Source organism: Dromaius novaehollandiae, chromosome 2 (assembly GCF_036370855.1).
Source record: "Dromaius novaehollandiae isolate bDroNov1 chromosome 2, bDroNov1.hap1, whole genome shotgun sequence".
Classification (NCBI taxonomy): Eukaryota; Metazoa; Chordata; class Aves; order Casuariiformes; family Dromaiidae; genus Dromaius; species Dromaius novaehollandiae.
This window is the reverse complement of record NC_088099.1, coordinates 106,210,423-106,229,796: the sequence shown is the minus strand read 5'-3', so window position 1 is coordinate 106,229,796 and position 19,374 is coordinate 106,210,423. Positions and strand designations below refer to the sequence as shown.

General features: G+C 40.3%; 1 protein-coding gene across 3 annotated transcripts in view; it reads right to left on the bottom strand.

Annotated features, from left to right (window-relative positions):
• MBP (myelin basic protein) overlaps positions 1-18,041 on the bottom strand; it is a 123,703-nt gene extending 105,662 nt beyond the window's left edge. Inside the window, exon 1 of one of the 3 annotated variants that reach the window (XM_064507121.1) lies at positions 17,750-18,041. The gene's annotated coding sequence lies outside the window, so the exon portion shown is untranslated. Of the gene's footprint in view, positions 1-1,618; positions 1,636-17,749 lie in introns of those variants that run through there. The other 2 variants (XM_064507119.1, XM_064507120.1) reach the window with 2 other exon arrangements.
• Between the last annotated feature and the right edge of the window lie 1,333 nt (positions 18,042-19,374).

Here is a 19,374-nt window from a genome sequence, read left to right as displayed (position 1 = left end):
TCTCTTTTTTTAGCCTGATTGCCTGAGCATGCCCTGCATGAAATTATGTTCTGAAAGCCATTTCTTTTTAAGTGACTTTATGGAAACTTAGTCCTCAAATTTTTTAGTTTGTGAATGTGCTTAACACATGTAACAAAGTAGGAAAAAATAAAATTTACCTTCTAACAGGTTACTGTTATCTGTAACCCATCAGCACACGCACAAACAAGACTCTCCAGCTTGAAAAGGTTTGCTATGTACGTTGCAAGTGACAAGCACCTCATGAAGATTAAGTAAGGACTTGCAAATTCCTCTACTTCTAAATCAGTAAACTAATTTGAGAACACAGTGACTTCAAAGCTGGAGGGAAGCAATTTTTTTGAGCTTGTGGATACCAGTCTGTCAACACAGATATTATTACAACAGATTGGGATTTTCTCCCTGAATGGTATGATAGCTTACTTTCCCTTCTAAACAGAGAAACAGAAAATACTCATTGCTGAAGTCAACTGTAAATGGGAAAGGGAATAATATATCTGCAAAATAAACAAATTTATTTCCTTTTCAAAGGGAATTTTAGTGCAGGTATATTGCCTTGATTGGTTGAGGTGTGACACTCAGCAGGTTACAGCCACTAAGCAGTGAGTTGTGGCACTCTGGAATTTTAAATAATTAATGAGTAACAGCAGCAATCCTGCTACTGAAATTTCTGTGAGAAACCACTTAAGTCTTTACATCGTTCTGCTACAATTACTGTAATTGCGTCCTTCTTCCAATGTGCTTTAACAATTACTTTAGTGCTTTGTATAGTTTTATTTAAATCTTATTGTCACGTACTCCTGCAGCTTTCCCAACCTTTACACCAGCTTTCTAAAAGACAGCAGAGAAAGGATTATTAAATAACTATTGAAGAAAACAAGACAGTCCCAGAAAAAACTTCTATTTGGACGTGAGAATGTACAAAATGTACACAAGTCAGAATTATTTCCTTTCCTTTCATTAAAAAGAAAAATGGAACATTTATTTCATGTTAAAAGAAAGACAAAGGAATGCGTCAGGTCAAAAACTAGTTTCTTCAGGTTAGTTTTCCAATGTAGTTCAGCATTCATTTGCATCTTATTCAGTGGACCAAAAAAAGAACTTGCAATGTGACAAAATAATGGAGTAAATTCAAAAGCATAAGAAAACCTGTGTTGTAATAAGGAGTTTAGCAGCTTAGTTGCTTTCAAAGTTGATCACTAAAATACACCTTAAAGCCTGTTCTGCCTTTCCCATTATATTATTAAAGTTCAGTAATCTGAAAAGATAGTATTCACTGCACCTGCCACAAGAATAGTTTGTTCTTGAACAAGTTACACTTCTGAGCTGTGGGGACATAAACTATTCTAACTTTATTAAGAGAATGCCGTTAAAATAAAAATGAAAATGTATAAAGTACAATCATTAAAATTGTGGTAGTTCCCACAGCCCTCAACCAAGAGAGGGTTGTCTTAAGCCAGAGAAGATGCAAAGATAGCAAGGATCCCTAAAGGTCTTGCAACGTGAGGATACAAAACATACGTGCAGGAGGTAAACTTTACTCCCATATAATAGACAGAATAAAGGCAGAGATAAGTATGATATGCAAAAAATTACTTACAGCCCACTGGAGAAGCTCAGATAGACAGCAGAAACTTAAATCCAAAGTTGTAATTCTGAAAACCCTTCTCAGCTACCATCTAATTCTGAGGTTTGTAATCACAACAGACACTTTCTTTCTTATTTTAAAAGTTCTTCAAGAACTTCAAGTTCTGCCATCAGTCATACAAAACAGTACTCCGGTCCTAAGTACTCCATGGCTAAGCAGCTTCACACCATTCTACACTTAAACATCAGCAAAATACAATAATGAGGTATTTTGCTGCCATTCTACGTCTTATTTCAGTAGACTTCCTCAGACACACAAATGGCAACCATCAGGCTCAGGCTTATCACAAGACAGAGTAGAAACCACTGTAAACTTTTTTTAAACAGCTGTAGTGGGTGGTCACTCCCGCCTTTAAACAATAAGCTTGTGATTAGCATACTCGCACAGGATGTGGGAAACCAGGGATCGCTCTAAGAGATATACTGAGGGGAAAGATCAGTCTATGAACTGATCACAGGGTAACTGTGAGTCACCAATGTGATCTGGCAAGGAAAAGAAAAGACAAATACAGGCTGACATTGTATCACGAGAGTTTATTTCCTATGTCGTATCATGACAGATTATTTCCAGTCAAATAGGGAAGAATTAATGTCATCGTACAAACCACTGGTATAACCTCAACTGAATACAGCATGTGATTCTGGACAGCCAGAACTGGACTTAACTGCATGAATTTTTTACTAGAACAGATGTGAGGATGATGAGAGGAATAAGAGCCTATTGTACAGGGGTAAGATTTAAAGGCCATGAAATGTGAAGCCTAAGAAAAACAAAGCTAAATGACAATGCTGATAGAAGAACACTGCGCATGCATAAATCTAAGCTGGAGGTCAGAACGCTGTTTCTAAACATCAGAACAACAAGGTTCTGCAAGAACCAGAAGAGAGTAGAAAACCTAACCACTTCTGAGATAGGCATGAACAGTGTGACTGCTGTATTTAAGAGATGGCATGACCTGGTTCTTGTCATAGCAGAAGAATGGATCAAAATGACATAGGAGATTCCTATTGCCTAAGGATATTCAAATTCATATTTCTAGAAAGTACAGCTGGAATCTTGGGGGGGGGGGGGGGGGGGATTTCCTTTTTGCCGAACCTGTTCACATACTGACAACAGACATTAAAAAACAAAATAAAACAAAAACAAAAAAACCACCCTCCAAAACCAGATAAACTGGGATCCCCTGGGGAGGGAGGGCAAAGGCATGCACAGTTTTTGCCAAGTAGTACTTCACTGGAGCACAGCAGGATACTGGACAACTGGAATTTGTTCCCCACTCAGAGCTCATTTATGAACTCCTGTTCAGTTATTACACCATACGATGTATGACTCATACAAAATAAACCCTGTGCAGAGTGGGAACCAGAACTCACATTCCTCGCCTGCTGTGGCTGCTGTAACCATACAGCCAGGAGCCTCTTTATTTGCTTTTCTTATGGCCCAAGGAAAGCTGCCACTCTCAGTGAACAACTCTTGCGCTACAGCCTGTAACATCACAGCATGCTGCTGGGAGCGGGAGACGAAGGTCTGAATCCCTTCAGAAGAGGGGAAAAAAAAAAAATCCCCATCCCAAACACATCGCTGTAGGATCCAGGCTAAGCTCTTCTGCAAGTTTGTCAGCACCGGCCTTCAGGAAGGGGCTGCCGGAGACAGCCCTGCGCTGCCTCCCCGTTGCTCTGGGAAGGGGAACGGCAGCGTAGCACAGTGCCGCCTTCAGTCTCACCAGGCTTCCTCTGAGGGTACCGACACCGAGGGCCCCACCGTTCAGCATCTTCCTGACTTCAGTAATAACCTGAGGCATCTAATTCTCCACAGGCAGGAGACACACCAGGTGCTTTATAGGAGGCTCTAGAAGTTACTTGTAACCTCTGTGCCCCAAATCATTAACAGACTAACATTCCTCTGAGAGTATATTCCAAAACAGTCTTTAAAATCCCCTCCTCTCCTCCAGCTCTCTGCAGTAAACACTCCACCATGTGTTAGCAATAATGAGTAATATTTGTATATCATATATAAATACACACACACACAAACACATATATCTATATATACACTGTCCAGCCACAGAAATTTCAAACCTGTGTGCATCATACCACTGATTCAATCAATAAAAGTGCCTTTCATTCCAAACTTTTTGATAACAAAGTTAAAAAAAGAAAATAGATACAGAGGTGCTGGTTTGCCAAATTCCTTCCTTTTCCATCTCAAAAACCAATTCCATCTAACCTGTTACTTTTATACATCCAATCTTATTCACCTATTGTGCTCTTGAGCAACAACGGCTCATAACACTAAATGTAGTCAATAGCACAACAAATTATTTTCTGAAGTACAAATTACACAATACTTGAATCAAAAACTGTCATTTAACACTTACATGAATTACCTATGAGTGGAAACGAGTCTCTTATATAATGCAGCATCTTGCATAAAACAGCTCATATTGAAATTGTAAAGGATCAATCAGTTTGCAAGCAATGAAATTATACTGACAACTTTTAACTGTTTTAGAATTACATTTTGTTTTACTGGAAATCTGGCTATCACAAGTTAGTGGTTATGATAAGTTTGAGGAGATGTTGCAGGCTGTGCGCTCCCAAACACATTGGAGAAGATCTGTGTACAGCACCAGTCTCTTCTTTGTGCTAACACTTCCCAGCTGTGGTCCTTAATATTTAATAGGTGGTATTTTTAAATCTTACAAGAATTCTGGATGACGAAACTTGCCCTCACAATGCTAATGACATTGGTTTAGTCACTATCTTCTTTAGGAGTATCTAATATACTCAATGCACTTCCATTTATAAGTAAATATCTAGCAGTAAATCCACTCCTACTTTGGTATTTGAGCATCTGCCAAAATAAATGCCCATCACCAAATGAAAATATATCACTGCTGGGGGGAGGGGGAAAGTTTTCCTCGTTTATGATCTTGAAGCACATAATATTCACTAAAAAAAACACCCCAAATCAAAATATGTCCCCACCCCCAAACCACAGGCTCCATATTATCTGGTAAGGAGGTTTAAAAACATAAGCTAAAAAACCTGCAAACTTTGTAGGTTTCTAAAGTTAAGCAAAGTGGGTAGCAGTAACCACAACTGCTTTTTAACATTGCTGCATATGAACATTTCACCAGTCTGGATACACTGAAGTTCACTTGTATTCACTCTTAAATTCAATTAGTAATGCACATAAATTTCACTTATTTTGGCAACCGCGTCACATGAATAGCCAGTTCTAAAGCACTTAAAATGACATCACTTCTCCACCAGAATAGAGGAGTTTTGCGAATCACACCATACATACTCTCTCAAAGGGCACATGGGGAAAATATATAAGCAGATAATGATGTAGCCAGAGGCCTAGCTAGGCCAGGCTAAATAGGACTTGGATTTGCACAGGTTGGTACCAGACTGGTACCGCATACAATTATTAGGGCACTTAATAATTTTGGTATCAAGTATTACTCATTTAGAGTCATAACACTCCGGCAGTATCTTGTTACTCACTTGTTTACCTTTTGCACACTGCAGCCTGACCAAATCCAAAACACACTCCAGGATACATCATTTTTCCCGACTGAGAATTTTCTCATGACTTTTTCTTCCCCTGACCTTGTGTTATAAATATGGTATTGTAAGCCAAAGCGATTTTCTGTCACTGGCCATAGATGTCCTATATATGCACCATATGGTAATGCTACTCTGCATTCTGCTCCATCTGGACTCTAATTTCTTGCCTCGGTTTCCCCTGAAGGTCATTCTTATTTTCTACATCTCATGTGAACTGCTACTACTTTTGTGAGGCTGAAAAAGTCATTTGCATATTTCAGGCTCTTTATTATGAATTTCTTTCAGGACATCAGCCACAAGAATCTTTTTGAAGATATGCTTGCTAGGCTTGTTCTTTATGACAGAAGTTGAAGTAAGATAATTTATTTTAAGTGTACCCTCCAGCTTTTTTTAAATGATACCTTATTCTTCAAGAACTTGAATGATACCAGACCTTATAAAAATTGATATTATATATAATGTCAGACTTACACCATTACTATAAAAAATGCTGCAAATCTCTTAGAAGTGACAACTTTAGTTACAATAAAGATTAAAATCTGTACAGTAACTCTGAAGCGCAGAGTTCCCAACCATATACAAATAAGAATAATTTCAAACATTTCTGAAATGCAGCAAACTTTAAACATAGAGAATACTTAAAATGCTTGAAACAGGAAACCATAAGCTACTGACACTACAGGGGAAATTTGTATACAAGCAGAATGGAATTGTAAGCTGAAATTCAGTCAGCATAACCAAAGTTCACATCTCTCTCAATCAATAAAAGAATCATCACAAGATAGTTCAATACCACAAAAAGACATATATAGCATAATCTTTTCATCTATATAGAGCTGGTGTGACAACAGACATTAATGTCTCAAATTTTTCTTGCATATATACAGTATATTCAGTATATGAAAATGGATTCAACTTATCATAAATCCATTTGATCTTACTCCCTTGTGCAGTCTTTTCTAACGCAAGCAAACCCACTGAAGACAACTGTATTACTGTGCCCCAGGAAGACGCTGCAAAGCCAGCTTTCATACTTATGTGTGCCAGTATCATTGCTGCAATGCTTGTGTGATTACAAAATCATTTAATTGCTCTTTCCCAAGCTTTGGTTATTTCTTTCAGGTTAAAGTACAGAACAGGCTGATTGTGAAATACCTTTATCCATTTGGCCAACTTCAAATGTCATATTTGCATGTTAATACTTTTTTCATAGAGCCTAGTTTTAATAAACTAGGCAGAAAGAAAACATGACATTACACTCTGCAAATAATTAAAGCATGAAAAACAGATTCCTAAAATATAAGAAATACATGCATTAGAGATAAAAGAACTTACGTATCTAAAATTTACTATAGAGGTTAATATTTACCTTTTAGCATCTGACTTCTCCCTATATGCATTTTTCAGTCTCATTTTAGAAATCTTTAACATAAAATAAATGAGCACACTAAGATTATGGGATACCTGCAGGATTAAGGTAAAATACTCAAAATTATTTACAAACTATATTATTTTTTCTTAAAGTATTAGTCTTATTAAAATTAAACACTACTAGAACTTCATTAAAAATATAAATTAATTCCACACATCATTCAAAATGAATTATGAAAGCCATATTTCTGACTAATTCACTGCTGATAGGATTGTTACCACAACATTTCTGAACTGCAAGATGTAACTCTTACATTATACTTCAGCTACTGGTGCTGGGGAAATGTTTCATTAAACATATTTATCACTTGAATCCTACCAGATTTTTCAAATCCTAAATAATAATGCAATGTGTGTATAATACATAATAATATAATATAATGTAAAAGCCTGTACTGCAAGAAGCTAAGGACAACCATTGTCACACAATGAAATTATTTTGATATATGATGAACTACGAAGAACAATCAATGTACATCAATAACCAAGAGAAGATGGAGATTTAAAGGTCTGATCCAGTAAAGCATGGAGTGTCACTGATAAGATCTGGGAAATACTGAATTCCCCAATAAGTTATTGTAAACTTAGTGCTTAGCACCATATAATCAGGCTAAATCGGTTTGCTTCTTAGTATATGCAAATTAAGCAAATCTCAGCTTTACTGTGGGTCTTACCACATTGAATTTGTTGTGTTTATTTGTGGGTTTTTTTCCCCCTCCAAAGATCACCTGACAAATTATGAGTAAAGGGAAAAATCTCAAAATTGTAAGTAAATGAAAAAAAATACCCCACAAGGCTGCAGGGAAAAGTTTTACATGTATATCAGTATAACAGAATGCAAGTAAGACTTCCACATGCCTACTGACTGGCATCCATATATGCATTTCTTTTGATCATTAAGCTATTAGCAAGATTATGGAACTAAATAGCTCTTTTTCCATGATCAAACCAATATAATTATCAAACTTACTACGACTTCTGCTGCCACCTCCCTTTCTTGCAAAATCCTCAAATACACAGAGTGCAAGAATCACTTTAGCAGCAACATCCTTTTTCCTAACAAACATCTTTCTCAGGCCACATGAAGCCCCAACTGATTTATCACCACATTCCCAAAATGCAGGTGTCCCATCTGTGACCAGCATGTACACAGTCACCTACAGGAGGGCAGCAATTAAGCATCCAGAGAAGATGAGCAGGAAAGGGGCTGTGCACATGTTATCAAGTCTGAGGTATCACTGGGAAAGAAAGCAACTCAGTCCAGCCTACTTCAGTCATTAGCTAGTCTGCTTCCATGGCATGTGCAAACAAATGCATACATGAATGCTGTTTTTGGGCACATGAAGGAGGAAGAGACAGCATGGACTTACCAAGGTTAAATCACACCTGACCAAAGTGATTGCCTCCTATGATAAAATGACTGAATTTGTAGATGAGCGAAAAGTGATGATATCACCTACCTTAATTTTAGCAAGGCTTTCAACAGGCTCCCACAGCATCTATGTATCTAAGTTGATCTAACTTACAGCCTAGGCGGGTGGACTACTAGACGGTAAAAAAATCCCTGTCATCAGGCTCAAAAGGTATTGGTTAGTAGTTTGCACTCTACTCATAGGTTGGCTACAAGTGGCGTAAATCAGAGATCTATCCTAATACCTTTAACAGTGACCTGGAGGAGGGTGCAGAAGGTACCCTCAGCGAGTGTTCAGGCAACATCAAATGTGCGGGTGCACCTGATACACCAAGCGGCAGGGTTGCCATTTAGAAGAACTTAGGCTTGAGGAACAGTCCAACAGAAACATCCTGAAATTCAACAAGGCCAAATGCAAAGGGCAGCATTTGGGACAGACTAATGCTCTACCAGAGCACAGTCTGAGGATTGTCCAGCGGGGCAGCAGCTCTGCTGAAAAGGACCTGGAGGTCCTGGTGGACAGTGAGCTAGACAGGAGTCAGCAGTCCCTGCCCCCCGCAGCCAGTGAAGGCTAACAACATCCAGGGCTGTATCAAGAGCAGCTTTTCAAGACTCAACTGAACAAAGCCCTAAGTAACCTGGTCTCATCTCATTCCTGACCCTGCTTTGCGCAGGAGGATGGGCTGGAGCCCTCTTGAGGTCCCTTCCAACCTCAATGAGTCCATAGATCTATGTTGGAATTGTGTACATACACCATGCAGAGCATGCACAGTTAAGCACAACGCTTCCAACAGAAACTTCAGACGTACTCAGTACATGCTGTACGAATAATCTACGTACATGCAGGTAAACTGCATGCCCTCATCATTCTCTTGCACAAGATAACTGCATATGCAGTTATGTACTTAGTCATGTGATTGATGAGGGCCCCCCCAGAACATGTCCTTCGGAAGCCTCTATCAGGCTACTTGGCTCACTGAGTCTGGAAGACTAAACAAACTTAACTACAATTAATCCAAAATTTACTGAGTAGTGCTGAAGTTATAAGAAAATGCACAGACACACAGACTCCCCCAAACCAAATGTTAATTACGAAGAAAAGACTACAGTGTTCATTTCACAGCTGATACAATAATCGCTAATAGTAGAATATAAAAATGCAGTTGAGACTACTGAATATGATGGTATTCAGTGTCATACCAGACAACTGCATTAACCCAAGGAGCATACTTTTGTTGTTACTATATGCTATTTGTAGTAGGTATATTTTGCCTTTCTCACTAAGGCCTAATAGCCAGACAAAACATTACTCACAAAGAGATGAAAGACAAAAGCCTTACAATAAAAGACCAATTAAAAGTAATGAAAACTATTTTTCAACCTTTCTCGCACTTTTCAGTGTGCACAGAATTATGACTTGCAGGTACAAGTTCCAGCCTCTATGTGGAACCGTATTGTTTTGTGGAGTGCTTTTGTTAATAAAGAAGTTTGAGACATTCAGGACTTAGAATAAAAATAAAAAGCAAAAAATCCCATATTCATATGAATTATAAAGCTATTTTTACTGCAGGACGAGGAGAAGAGGAAAACATTTTGCAACCCACTCAAGCCAACCAAAACTTAAGATGAACTTTTCAATATTACCAGTCCTACATTTAGTTGAAGAGCACTTGTTAAAATTACCTTTAAAAATTGCAACAACAAAAACTACTTTCTGTGTGAGCCTATTATGGGTTCTTTTCCATTGGACAAGATTATCTTTCTGAAAAACAAAAACAAAGCTAAACTATTGCCTGCCCTCCAGGTGAACAGCGCTGAGTCAGACTATGCTGATGAAAGCTATGCAGAAGCTTATATTTCTCTCTCTTTTCCACAAACAAGTCAGGGCAAAGTAATCGTACAGATAAAAAGATTGCAAAAATCCAAGCCAGGGAGTTTCTATTTGTAGAAACTACACATTTCAGCTAATAAGAAGCCCCTTGATACAGTAATTACCACCATTTGGGAAAAGACACTAAGAGTAAAAGCCGCAGTAAGAGCCAAAGTAGTACATAATTATAAGTGTTTTCCTCTAAGTCAGTCCCAATTACTTCAGCATGTATTTTAAGCCAAAAATTATCACGAATAGAACATCACGGTTTTGTTTTCTTTCTACTTTCAGAAAAATAAAAGGAGAATTAACACCAAGGCTGATTTCGGAAATGTGAAAAGGTACTGTCCATCACCAATTCTGCCAAATCATATAAATCATTTCATGCAACTATAGTCATCAAGAAACTTTTATTTACACAATAACTCATCATCGTCGTCTCTTGGTGTACCTTTCAGGCATTTTTTTTTCCATTAAACTAAGAGATGTAAAGATGAAAACACCTGTAATCAAATTGCTAAGTAGAGTATTTTTCAGTGACCATTTCACTAAAGGCTCAAATAAAAAATGGGCCTGTGTAATCTGATGGTGGATTTTAGCATTTTTAGGGGAGTCTGTTTTCTATTCCTACTTCAGTTCTCTAGAATGACCTGAGCTGTCAAAATGCTGTGAATACAGCACAATGACTATCTAAGGGTCAGAAAGTTTCATATTATGATGATTATATCATTTTTCATGGATAAAGATTTGAGGGACACATCAATCTCCAAAAGTACCGCTTCATCTTGTTTCATTAGTATCTTATCCCTTACCATAAATCTGTGGAAAACATCAGTCTTATTTTCCTTGTTTTGGCTTCAGTCCTTGCCATTATAGTTTTCACGATGACTGGTCCTTTCTGGACACAAAGTGGTGTAGCTGTCCTTCACGCAAAAAACAGCAGATGTGTAAACCTATGATAATTCTTTCTGTACTTTTTTAACACTTAAAGGGACAGGCATATGATTTTATTTTAACCACTGCAAATTCTGCCTGTGCTAGCTATTCAAGTGATATTCCAACATTACTTTTCATCCTGAGAATTAACATGATTCAGAAAACATAGTCTAATTAAGGACGAACTGAATAGTTTATGCTCCGAAGAAAAAAGTGATGCCGATATCTGAGAAATAACAATGATGAAGAACGATGAGCAAAAAGCATTACAGTGCATTACACAAAACCATAAAGCAATCACTGCTTTGCTATTAACCATGAGATGCTGCTGACTGAACTGTAATCCCAGAAACCAGTGAGTCTCTCCTGAGATCATCTAGGTTGTTCAAGGAATTTGTCATGAACTCCAGGAACAAATACTTCCTGGAAGTGGGTACTATGGGAAGCCAATGGGAATTCTGAAGATATCAGTGAGAAGAAAACAGCTACAAGTTTGAGATTTTAAGGGAAAAGGGCAGTAACAGCTGTCCGTTGCAGTCTACACAACGGATGCATTAAAAAAAAAAAAATCTGGCCTGTATCTCAGTCAAGACACAAACCCAGCTTATACAAGGTCTGAGGAATGGGTGAAATTCGGCCAGCTGGAGTGGACAAGATGAAAGTGATACTGATAGGCTGCAAGAAAAAAAAATTGAGGAGATGATAGCAAAAACTAATCTCTCTGCTTATCACTGTAGGCACTCAACCAGCATTACAAACCTAAACTCATGCTTCAGTGGCAGATAAACGGGCGTGTCTGGAACATGAGGTACCAGTGCAGGCTAAGACAACATTTAACCATCTGCATCTGGCTAGGTTGTATTAGGTAAGTTCCATCTTTTATTTTAGATGCCAGTCTTCCTATCAAGGGCCACGCTGATAGCACTTTGAACTTGGGATTATTTTGAAACACCCTAAAAAGAGAAGCCATTCTACCTTACTTCAATACAGATAGTCTAACATGTAGACTCCGTTGGTTCTTAATTTCCCCAACCTGTGAGGGAAAGTTTTAAATTTAAACACTCTCGAATGTTTAAACATTCCTTAAATGTTTAACAAATTATATATTAAGAATTACAATAACACACTAAGAAATGCTGCAAGTGTTGGAACAAAATAAACAAAAAGAGGTCATCAGAAACATCTTTCCTTTCAATGTGCAAAACAAATCTAGTACAGAGCAGCTGATAAATTGATCAAAAACAGTGGAAATTAAAAAACAACAAACTATTGCACCCTCAGTCTGTATTTCAAAAAAGGGAAGCTCTCATTTGATCTTTTCAGATTTATTGCTTTGCTTTTTTCTCCCCTTTGAAAGGCCTTACTAAGACTTCAGAAAATAATATTATTAATGGTGAAGTAAAGATTTAGAAAACTGCAACTTCTCTATTGGGCTATTGCAAAAACATTTCAAAAGAGAAGAAAAAAAATGGCTGGAAGTTTCCATGTTATTTCTTGTTTTTCTCTCACTTGCCCTTTGCGTGGGCTTTCTTGGGATGTGTCCAAGATTTGCAGCTATTCCAAGCAGCAGAGCTGGGATTTCACAGTTATTGCAACTGATGTAAGAATAGGAACGATCCCATTTTACATTAACCAAAGAGTTGTCCAATTATTTTTTAACTAAGCGTTTTTTGGAAGTGTAAAGCATTTTTCGGAAGTGTAAAGCATTTGTCTGAATACGAGAAACCAAGAAGGTTAAAATCCAAATATGGTTGCGAGGAACTATTTAAGTATCTGCTCTTTAGAAGTTCTTTAGCCCTAGAAGTATCTTCTCAATAGATTCTGAACTCTCTAAAGAAAATAGTAGGAGGTTGTATTTTGTTCTCTAGAGAAGAGTTAAGCCCAGTATGATTGACCTTTCACAGTGTTAGTGCCCAAGAACCTCACAAGTAAGAAAATGAGGTGTTGTAATTGGAAACAAGGGTGACTGGTATCTCCTGAACATCAGGAGAATTTCTTATTTTTAAATAAGTCAAACTGTGGAAAACAGCTGGCAAAGCAAGTCACAAGTACAATTTGTTGTTCAGAAAAGCTAATGAAATTGCTGTATATCATCTACTAACTCACACCAAAATTGTTTATTACTATATCCAAAAGCCTGTCTGAGACAAGTACTTCAACCAGGATTCTGCTTGGTATTTGAATGGTGATTAAACAGTAGGAGAGAGGACTTACTTTATTTGCAAAAAATACATATATGAAAATAACCAGAGAAACAAATAGAGAAAAAACATAATGATTTGAATGAAATGATTAAGTGAAAGAAGATCTGAAAGACTGAGTCTGACACATCCTTTATTTAGCATCAATGAAAGTGAAAGATTAGACACTATCATTGTATCTCGGGGCGAGGAGGAGGGGGAGAGGGACTGCCGATAAGGTTTTATGCAAAGATCTGATTTACTCTGACTACTGTTTAACTCTACAGTGTTTAGCACAACTAAGAACATTTCATTTAAATTCTCAAGGTGGACAAAAATCCCTGGAGAACTTGATTTTGATTGTGCCATATTAATTTTTGACCGTATCACCATTTATCACCATACCGTGCTTCTTTAACTCAAATGCAGCATTTGCTTGTTATCTCATCAGGGTAGGAGCAATCTGCCTGCAGAATGATTAGTACAATGAGGCCCACAACTATGACTGAAGGCCACAACAATACAGCCTTAATAACACAGCTATACTGTCATCTTCCCTGAAGTTAGCTACTGCCTTTGGCATCAGTAGCAATTGGATCAAGACTCTCAGAGACTAAATTGTTTATTTTATCCTGAGTATCTAATTAGGTTCCAATTAAACAGTTTATGCAGAAGGCCGGGTGCCCTATAAGATGGGTATTAAATAATATAAATAATAATATGCAAATAAACTACTGGAGTCTAGTGTTATCTATCTAAAACTCCAGTTGCACAAGTCATTTGAGCATATACCCTTTTCCTGATTCTTCTCCCATTGGTTGTTACTTTTATTTTATACATAATATTTTAGGCTTTTCCAGGAGTGGCAGCATCCTGCTGTTTTTCCTCTTAGAAGCACCTAATAATTCTGGGCAGCTGTGATGGCCTTTTCCACTACCGCTTTCCTTCCCAACTCAGCTCTTTCAAATCTTTAAAGACAGTATTTTAAAGAAACCAGACAAACTGTCACTTTACAAAACAGCATCAACTCTCTGTATTCAAAACTGCATCTAAATACTTTAACTTTGATCTAGTACTCTTCATCACTGGTGTCCTTTATTCTAGTAAGAACCTCACCACAGAAAACACGCATCACAGCTTCAACGTGACATCTTAACAGAGAGAAAAATTATTCAGGTAATTAAACACTGTAGGACTGGGCACTTCACCCATGATCCAGAAGATCGTGCTACCCTTTAATCCATGACAGACTTTTAACTTGAAACCTGAATGTATGCAAGATCCAAATTTGAGGCTGCAAACTTTCAGACCTTCTCCCACATTAAACACTGGTGGTTTTCAGTGCTATAGAAAAATACTATATTTCATCTATGTGAGTCTTAAGTGTATTTTATTGACTGCCAAAAAAAATTGTTCTCATCTAAATTAAATCAATTTAGTTCTAGTAAGTACAAATTTGAATAAATTTGCTCATGTTATAATATACAAGCACTCATCCATTTTCACAGCACTTCCTTCTGACCGGTAAGAAGTTGGCAGAATTAAGTGTTTAGAATCATCTGCTACCCATTTTCTATTATTTATGCTGAGAATCAGCATGAGATGCAGATATAGGTCTCACCTGCATTCTCCCAACAATTTATAATGAAAGTGTTTCTTTAACCATAACTATGATGTAGCAGAGTAAGTAGAGTCTAAACTATAATGGTACGTATTATTTGATGGAACAAATAACTGGAACAGCTATTTCAACTGTATGAATATCTTACAAAGAGTACTGAACCAAAACATCACAAAAAGAATAAACAGGAAATTTGTGCATACCCTGTGGTATTGAGACTGAAGCCTCTATTTTCCAAATTCTGTGTTTCTCCGGGCAACACTGAAAGAGAAGATCTGTTGGCATTCCCCTAGGACAACTCGGTCCCTTGCCTTATCCTACCATTACCTTTCCATGTACGTTCAGTTCCAGCCCAGTGCCATCATCTGATCATCTCAAACTCTTAGAATTAGAAAAAAATAGAAGCATGTTCTAATTCTACTACTGATTCATGGGGCGACCACGATCAAGTCTTGGTTGCTGCCAGATCTTGAAAACAAATATACTGCTTCTCTACTTCTGCAGGGTATCTTGCATCTCTGATTTTTGTAACTCAGACAAGCATACCTTTAAAGAGGATGAAAGTCCTTAGCTGACTAGAAACTGAACTTTGTACGGGAGCAGAGCTTTTGAGAAAAGCCCAAAGCAAGAAAAATTTTGTTATGAAAATTTTCAGAAACATGCAAAAATTAAGCAACTAAAAATATGAAACTATTTCTAAGCAATGTACTGCAATTCCTACCATTAAGCAAAAGCTTAATGACCCAAAGTTTATCAATGCAATAATGACTAGTCAAAAGTGGCCCAAAGCTTATCAATGCAATTACATCAAATCATTACACGCAGTCACTACATTATTTGTAGTAATTATCATTATGGAATTGGTGCTTTGAAAGCTTGTGTCGGCTTTTTAATTGTACTGGTATAGTATAAATTCTTAATTTTTATCTTTAATTCTCTACTTATTATAAACTCAGAGAGGCTAACAAAACATTACATTTCATCCATGGCTTTCTCCCAGCTCAGCAACAATGAATTTGAATCCATTTAATTACTGTACTTTGGAAGAGCATTACATTCTCTGCCTTTTTCTTGTTATAAATATCACACTTTACTTTAGATGGATTATTTCAGAGGCTAATGCACAAATCTTGCTTTGTAAATTAATACCCATTCATGTAACTTCTCTGCATGGGCATTTACAAGCTTGAAATTGCCTTCCAACTGTCACATTAGCTACCAGTGATGTCTGTAAAACTCTCCATCCCACTCTCCATCACCATTTCCCCACTTAACCTTTCTATTCTCTCACTAAAAGTTTAGGTGGGTTCAAAAAACTACTGTCTAAAGTCATCAAAGAAAAACCGTAAGCCCTAACTACAAAGACAGCACTCCTACCTTAGGGAATCCTTGAGCCACAAGCTGCTGGGCAGCATGCTGGAGCAGCACCATTAAAAGCTCTCCCCAGTATTGTCTTCTCTGGGCATCTACTCTTGGCCACTGCCAGAAGGAGCTTTGGCACATCCCAGGATAGCTTTTTTAACATTCTCATGGGTAGTCATCAGCATTCAGCAGGCACAGAGGCACAAGTGTATGTAAAATACAAAACGTATGCAATCCACGATGCCCAAAAGCTTCAACAAGCTCACAGCAGTCGTCATTAACTGCTCTAAGATTACTTAAAGTCTTGAGAGAACTCTTTCCTGCTCCACTGCCAACAGTAATCAACGCAGGATTACCATATAAAAGGACTGTCGCTCTGTTATTATTTACCTTGAATGACAAGGAGCACTACACCATCCTTCTAGCCATGGATTTCAAGCCTTTATAAACAGCTGCCCCACAATTTATAGGTTAGTATGTTTGTATCGGTGAACTAGTAATATTCCACAGACACGAAATTATGTTTCTTCATTTCAGAAGTTTGGAAATAAACAATAGACAAAACAAAAATAAAATAGCACTGTATACATCTGCCACTATCCTAATCACTCCGGACTCAATGCTGGTCCCGCTGAAATGGGTGGAAACTTGGGAACGGGAGAACTTCCGCTTCTCAAAAAGAAAGCCCCTGGCATTTTCAAATGGGATATTTTGGTTTTTTTCCTTTATTTCCTCAGTATCGCCATACTTTTATAAAAATCATCAAAGCTCCAAATGTAGTACTCGATGTGTTGAAAGGTAAATTTAGAAATGCTCATTATCATGAACAATGTACTTCAGAACATAAAATACACATTTATGCTCTTTTTAAGGCAAAGTTCGCGATAATTTTCAAAAAAGGTACCGTAGGCCCCTAGCCGCCAACCCCTGCGCAGGGGACGCGCACCCAAGACCAGGCGGCTTCACGAGCGGCACGAAAACACCGCGATCCGCCAGGGACCCCAGTGCGGCGAGGCGCAGGCGGAGCGGCCCGCGGCCCCACGGCGCTGTCCCGCCACGGCGGCGCCGAGCGCCCTCCGCGCCACGAGTTCGCGCCCGGGCCGCGGCCGGCAGGTGAGATGGCGGCGGGGCCGGCCGGACGCAGCACCTGCCGCCCGCTCGCGCCCCCCTCCAGCGGCAGCCCTCAGCGACGAGGTAAAAAGAGAAGTTCGCCGTTTCTTCGCCAAACTCCGGACACAGCCGCGATTTCAAACCGGAAGCCCCTGCGACCGCTTTTGGGCCTCGTCCTGCTGCCGGGGACGTGTCACCCCTCCCCCGCGCCCCGCCGGGGGCAGCGGGGAAGCACCGCCGCGGGCCGGGCCGAGCTGAGCCGAGCTGAGGCGGCCGCCCCTCCGGCAGGCGGCCGGGAGCCCCCCAGGAGGCGTCCCCGCCGCGGTTGACGACGGGGGAAGCCCGCGCGGCGCCGCAGCGCTGCCCGCATGTACCTGCCCGGCGGGCGCCGGCCCCGCCGCCGCCGTGTGCCCGTGCCGGGGCCACCTGTGCCGCGCTGCGGGTGCCCGAGCGGTCCCGCCGCCTCCGCCGAGCCCCGCGGAGGAGGAGGAGGAGGAGGGACGCGCGTGGTAAAGAGGAAGCGAGACAAGTCCCAACGCCTTCCCCGCCACCCGCGGGTGACCCGCCCGGCGCCCCCCCGCACACACCTCTCCTCGCCGTCCCTGCGCGCCCGGAGACGCGCGGCGCGGCGGGCAGGGCCCCTCCACCCCCCGGCGGGGCGAGGTGCTGGGCGCGGAGCCGGCGGGCGGAGAAGCCGCGGCGCTGGCAGCGCTCTGCTCCCGCGGCAGACGCGCGCTCTTCCTCCTGCTGCCGGCGAGGCGGGCGCCGCTGCCGCCCGCCGTCGGAGCCCTCCGCCCCTCCGCCGCACGGCGGCTATGGCCGCTACCTGCGCCGGAGGTGGCCGCGGGCGCCGCCGTACCCCCGCGGCGGCAGCGCCGCCCGGCAGCCGCCCCGCTCCCCGCCGCTGCCCGCCCCTTCGCTCCGCCTGAAACCAGGAAGGGGAAACGGCCGCGGGCGCCGCCGTCGCGGCTCTGCCGGGTCTCGGGCCGGTTTGAGGGAAACCGGGTGAGGTTTGGGTGCGCGGACCTTCCTTGACAGCAGCGAGCGGCCCCGGCGGCGGGAGCGCTGTCGGGCGGGGCGGGGGCGCCGTTTTGGCCGCAGCCGGGCTATGAAAACCTGCGCTCAAGTTCCGGTGTGTTGCTTTTCTCTTGAAAAACCATGTGCCGATAACTTGCCTATGCGAGTCGTCTTAATTATATTTTAATAAACAGTGTCTCCTGGGGAGGGGAAAAAAAAAAAAAAAAAGGTGTTCACCGTTTTAAACTGGAAATGCCCGCAGCAGCTTGTGAGCAACTGCGCGCCTGCCTGGTCGGCCTGTGTCCGGTAGCACACTGGCCTGCCAGTCACCGCGATTTTGATCTATATCTCACGCTATCAGATGTACTTTAAAGTCCCATGACTTGCGGTCACGTTAGCATGACACAGACGAATATAGGCTGGTCTTGTGGAAAGAAGTTTGAAACTGCACCCTGGGGTGGGCTGCTGGGTTTTGGAGGGAAGAGGAACTGCCTTTTTCATTTCAGCTGAATTTTGGAGGCCAGTTCACATTTATGAATGTTTGGGGCAAATAATGTGTTTCCATTCTGTAAAAATGCAACGTTTTCATTTTTTTCATTACAGTTCACTTAATCAAAATTGCAAAAGCAAGAAGTAAATTTTGTTGACGAAAGAAGTTCACTTTATTTCTAGGGTTCATTGATGATTACTGTATTTATCTGTTGCACCTCTCTAGTGCCTCCTGCTTAAACCTCAGCACATGGAGAGGTATTATGTCAGCTACCCACTGGTTCCATTGTATGGAAGGAACTTCTTACAGGTACTTCCTTACAGTTGAAAGTGAGACGTTTGTAATGTTGATCTTTTATAATAAATGGGGAAATGACAAGTTAGCTTGCTAAAACCTAAAGGTACACACTAAAATGTGAAATAAAAGAGATCACAGAGGAGGATTGCAAAGGAAAAGAATAGATGGACTATTACCGGTATAAGCAATTCAAAGTCAAACTACCAGTATAAGAAATTCAAAGTCTGGGAATTTTATATTTAGAGTAGAGACTTTATATTTAGAGTATAGTACTTTGAATCATTCTCTTTACTCACACACCTTCACCCACAAAAAGTTACCACTTTCTCATCTTGGAAATTTTACGTTAAAGAAGCTTGATAGTTAAGCCTTATGCATATTTTAACTTTTAAACATGTAAGTAACAAC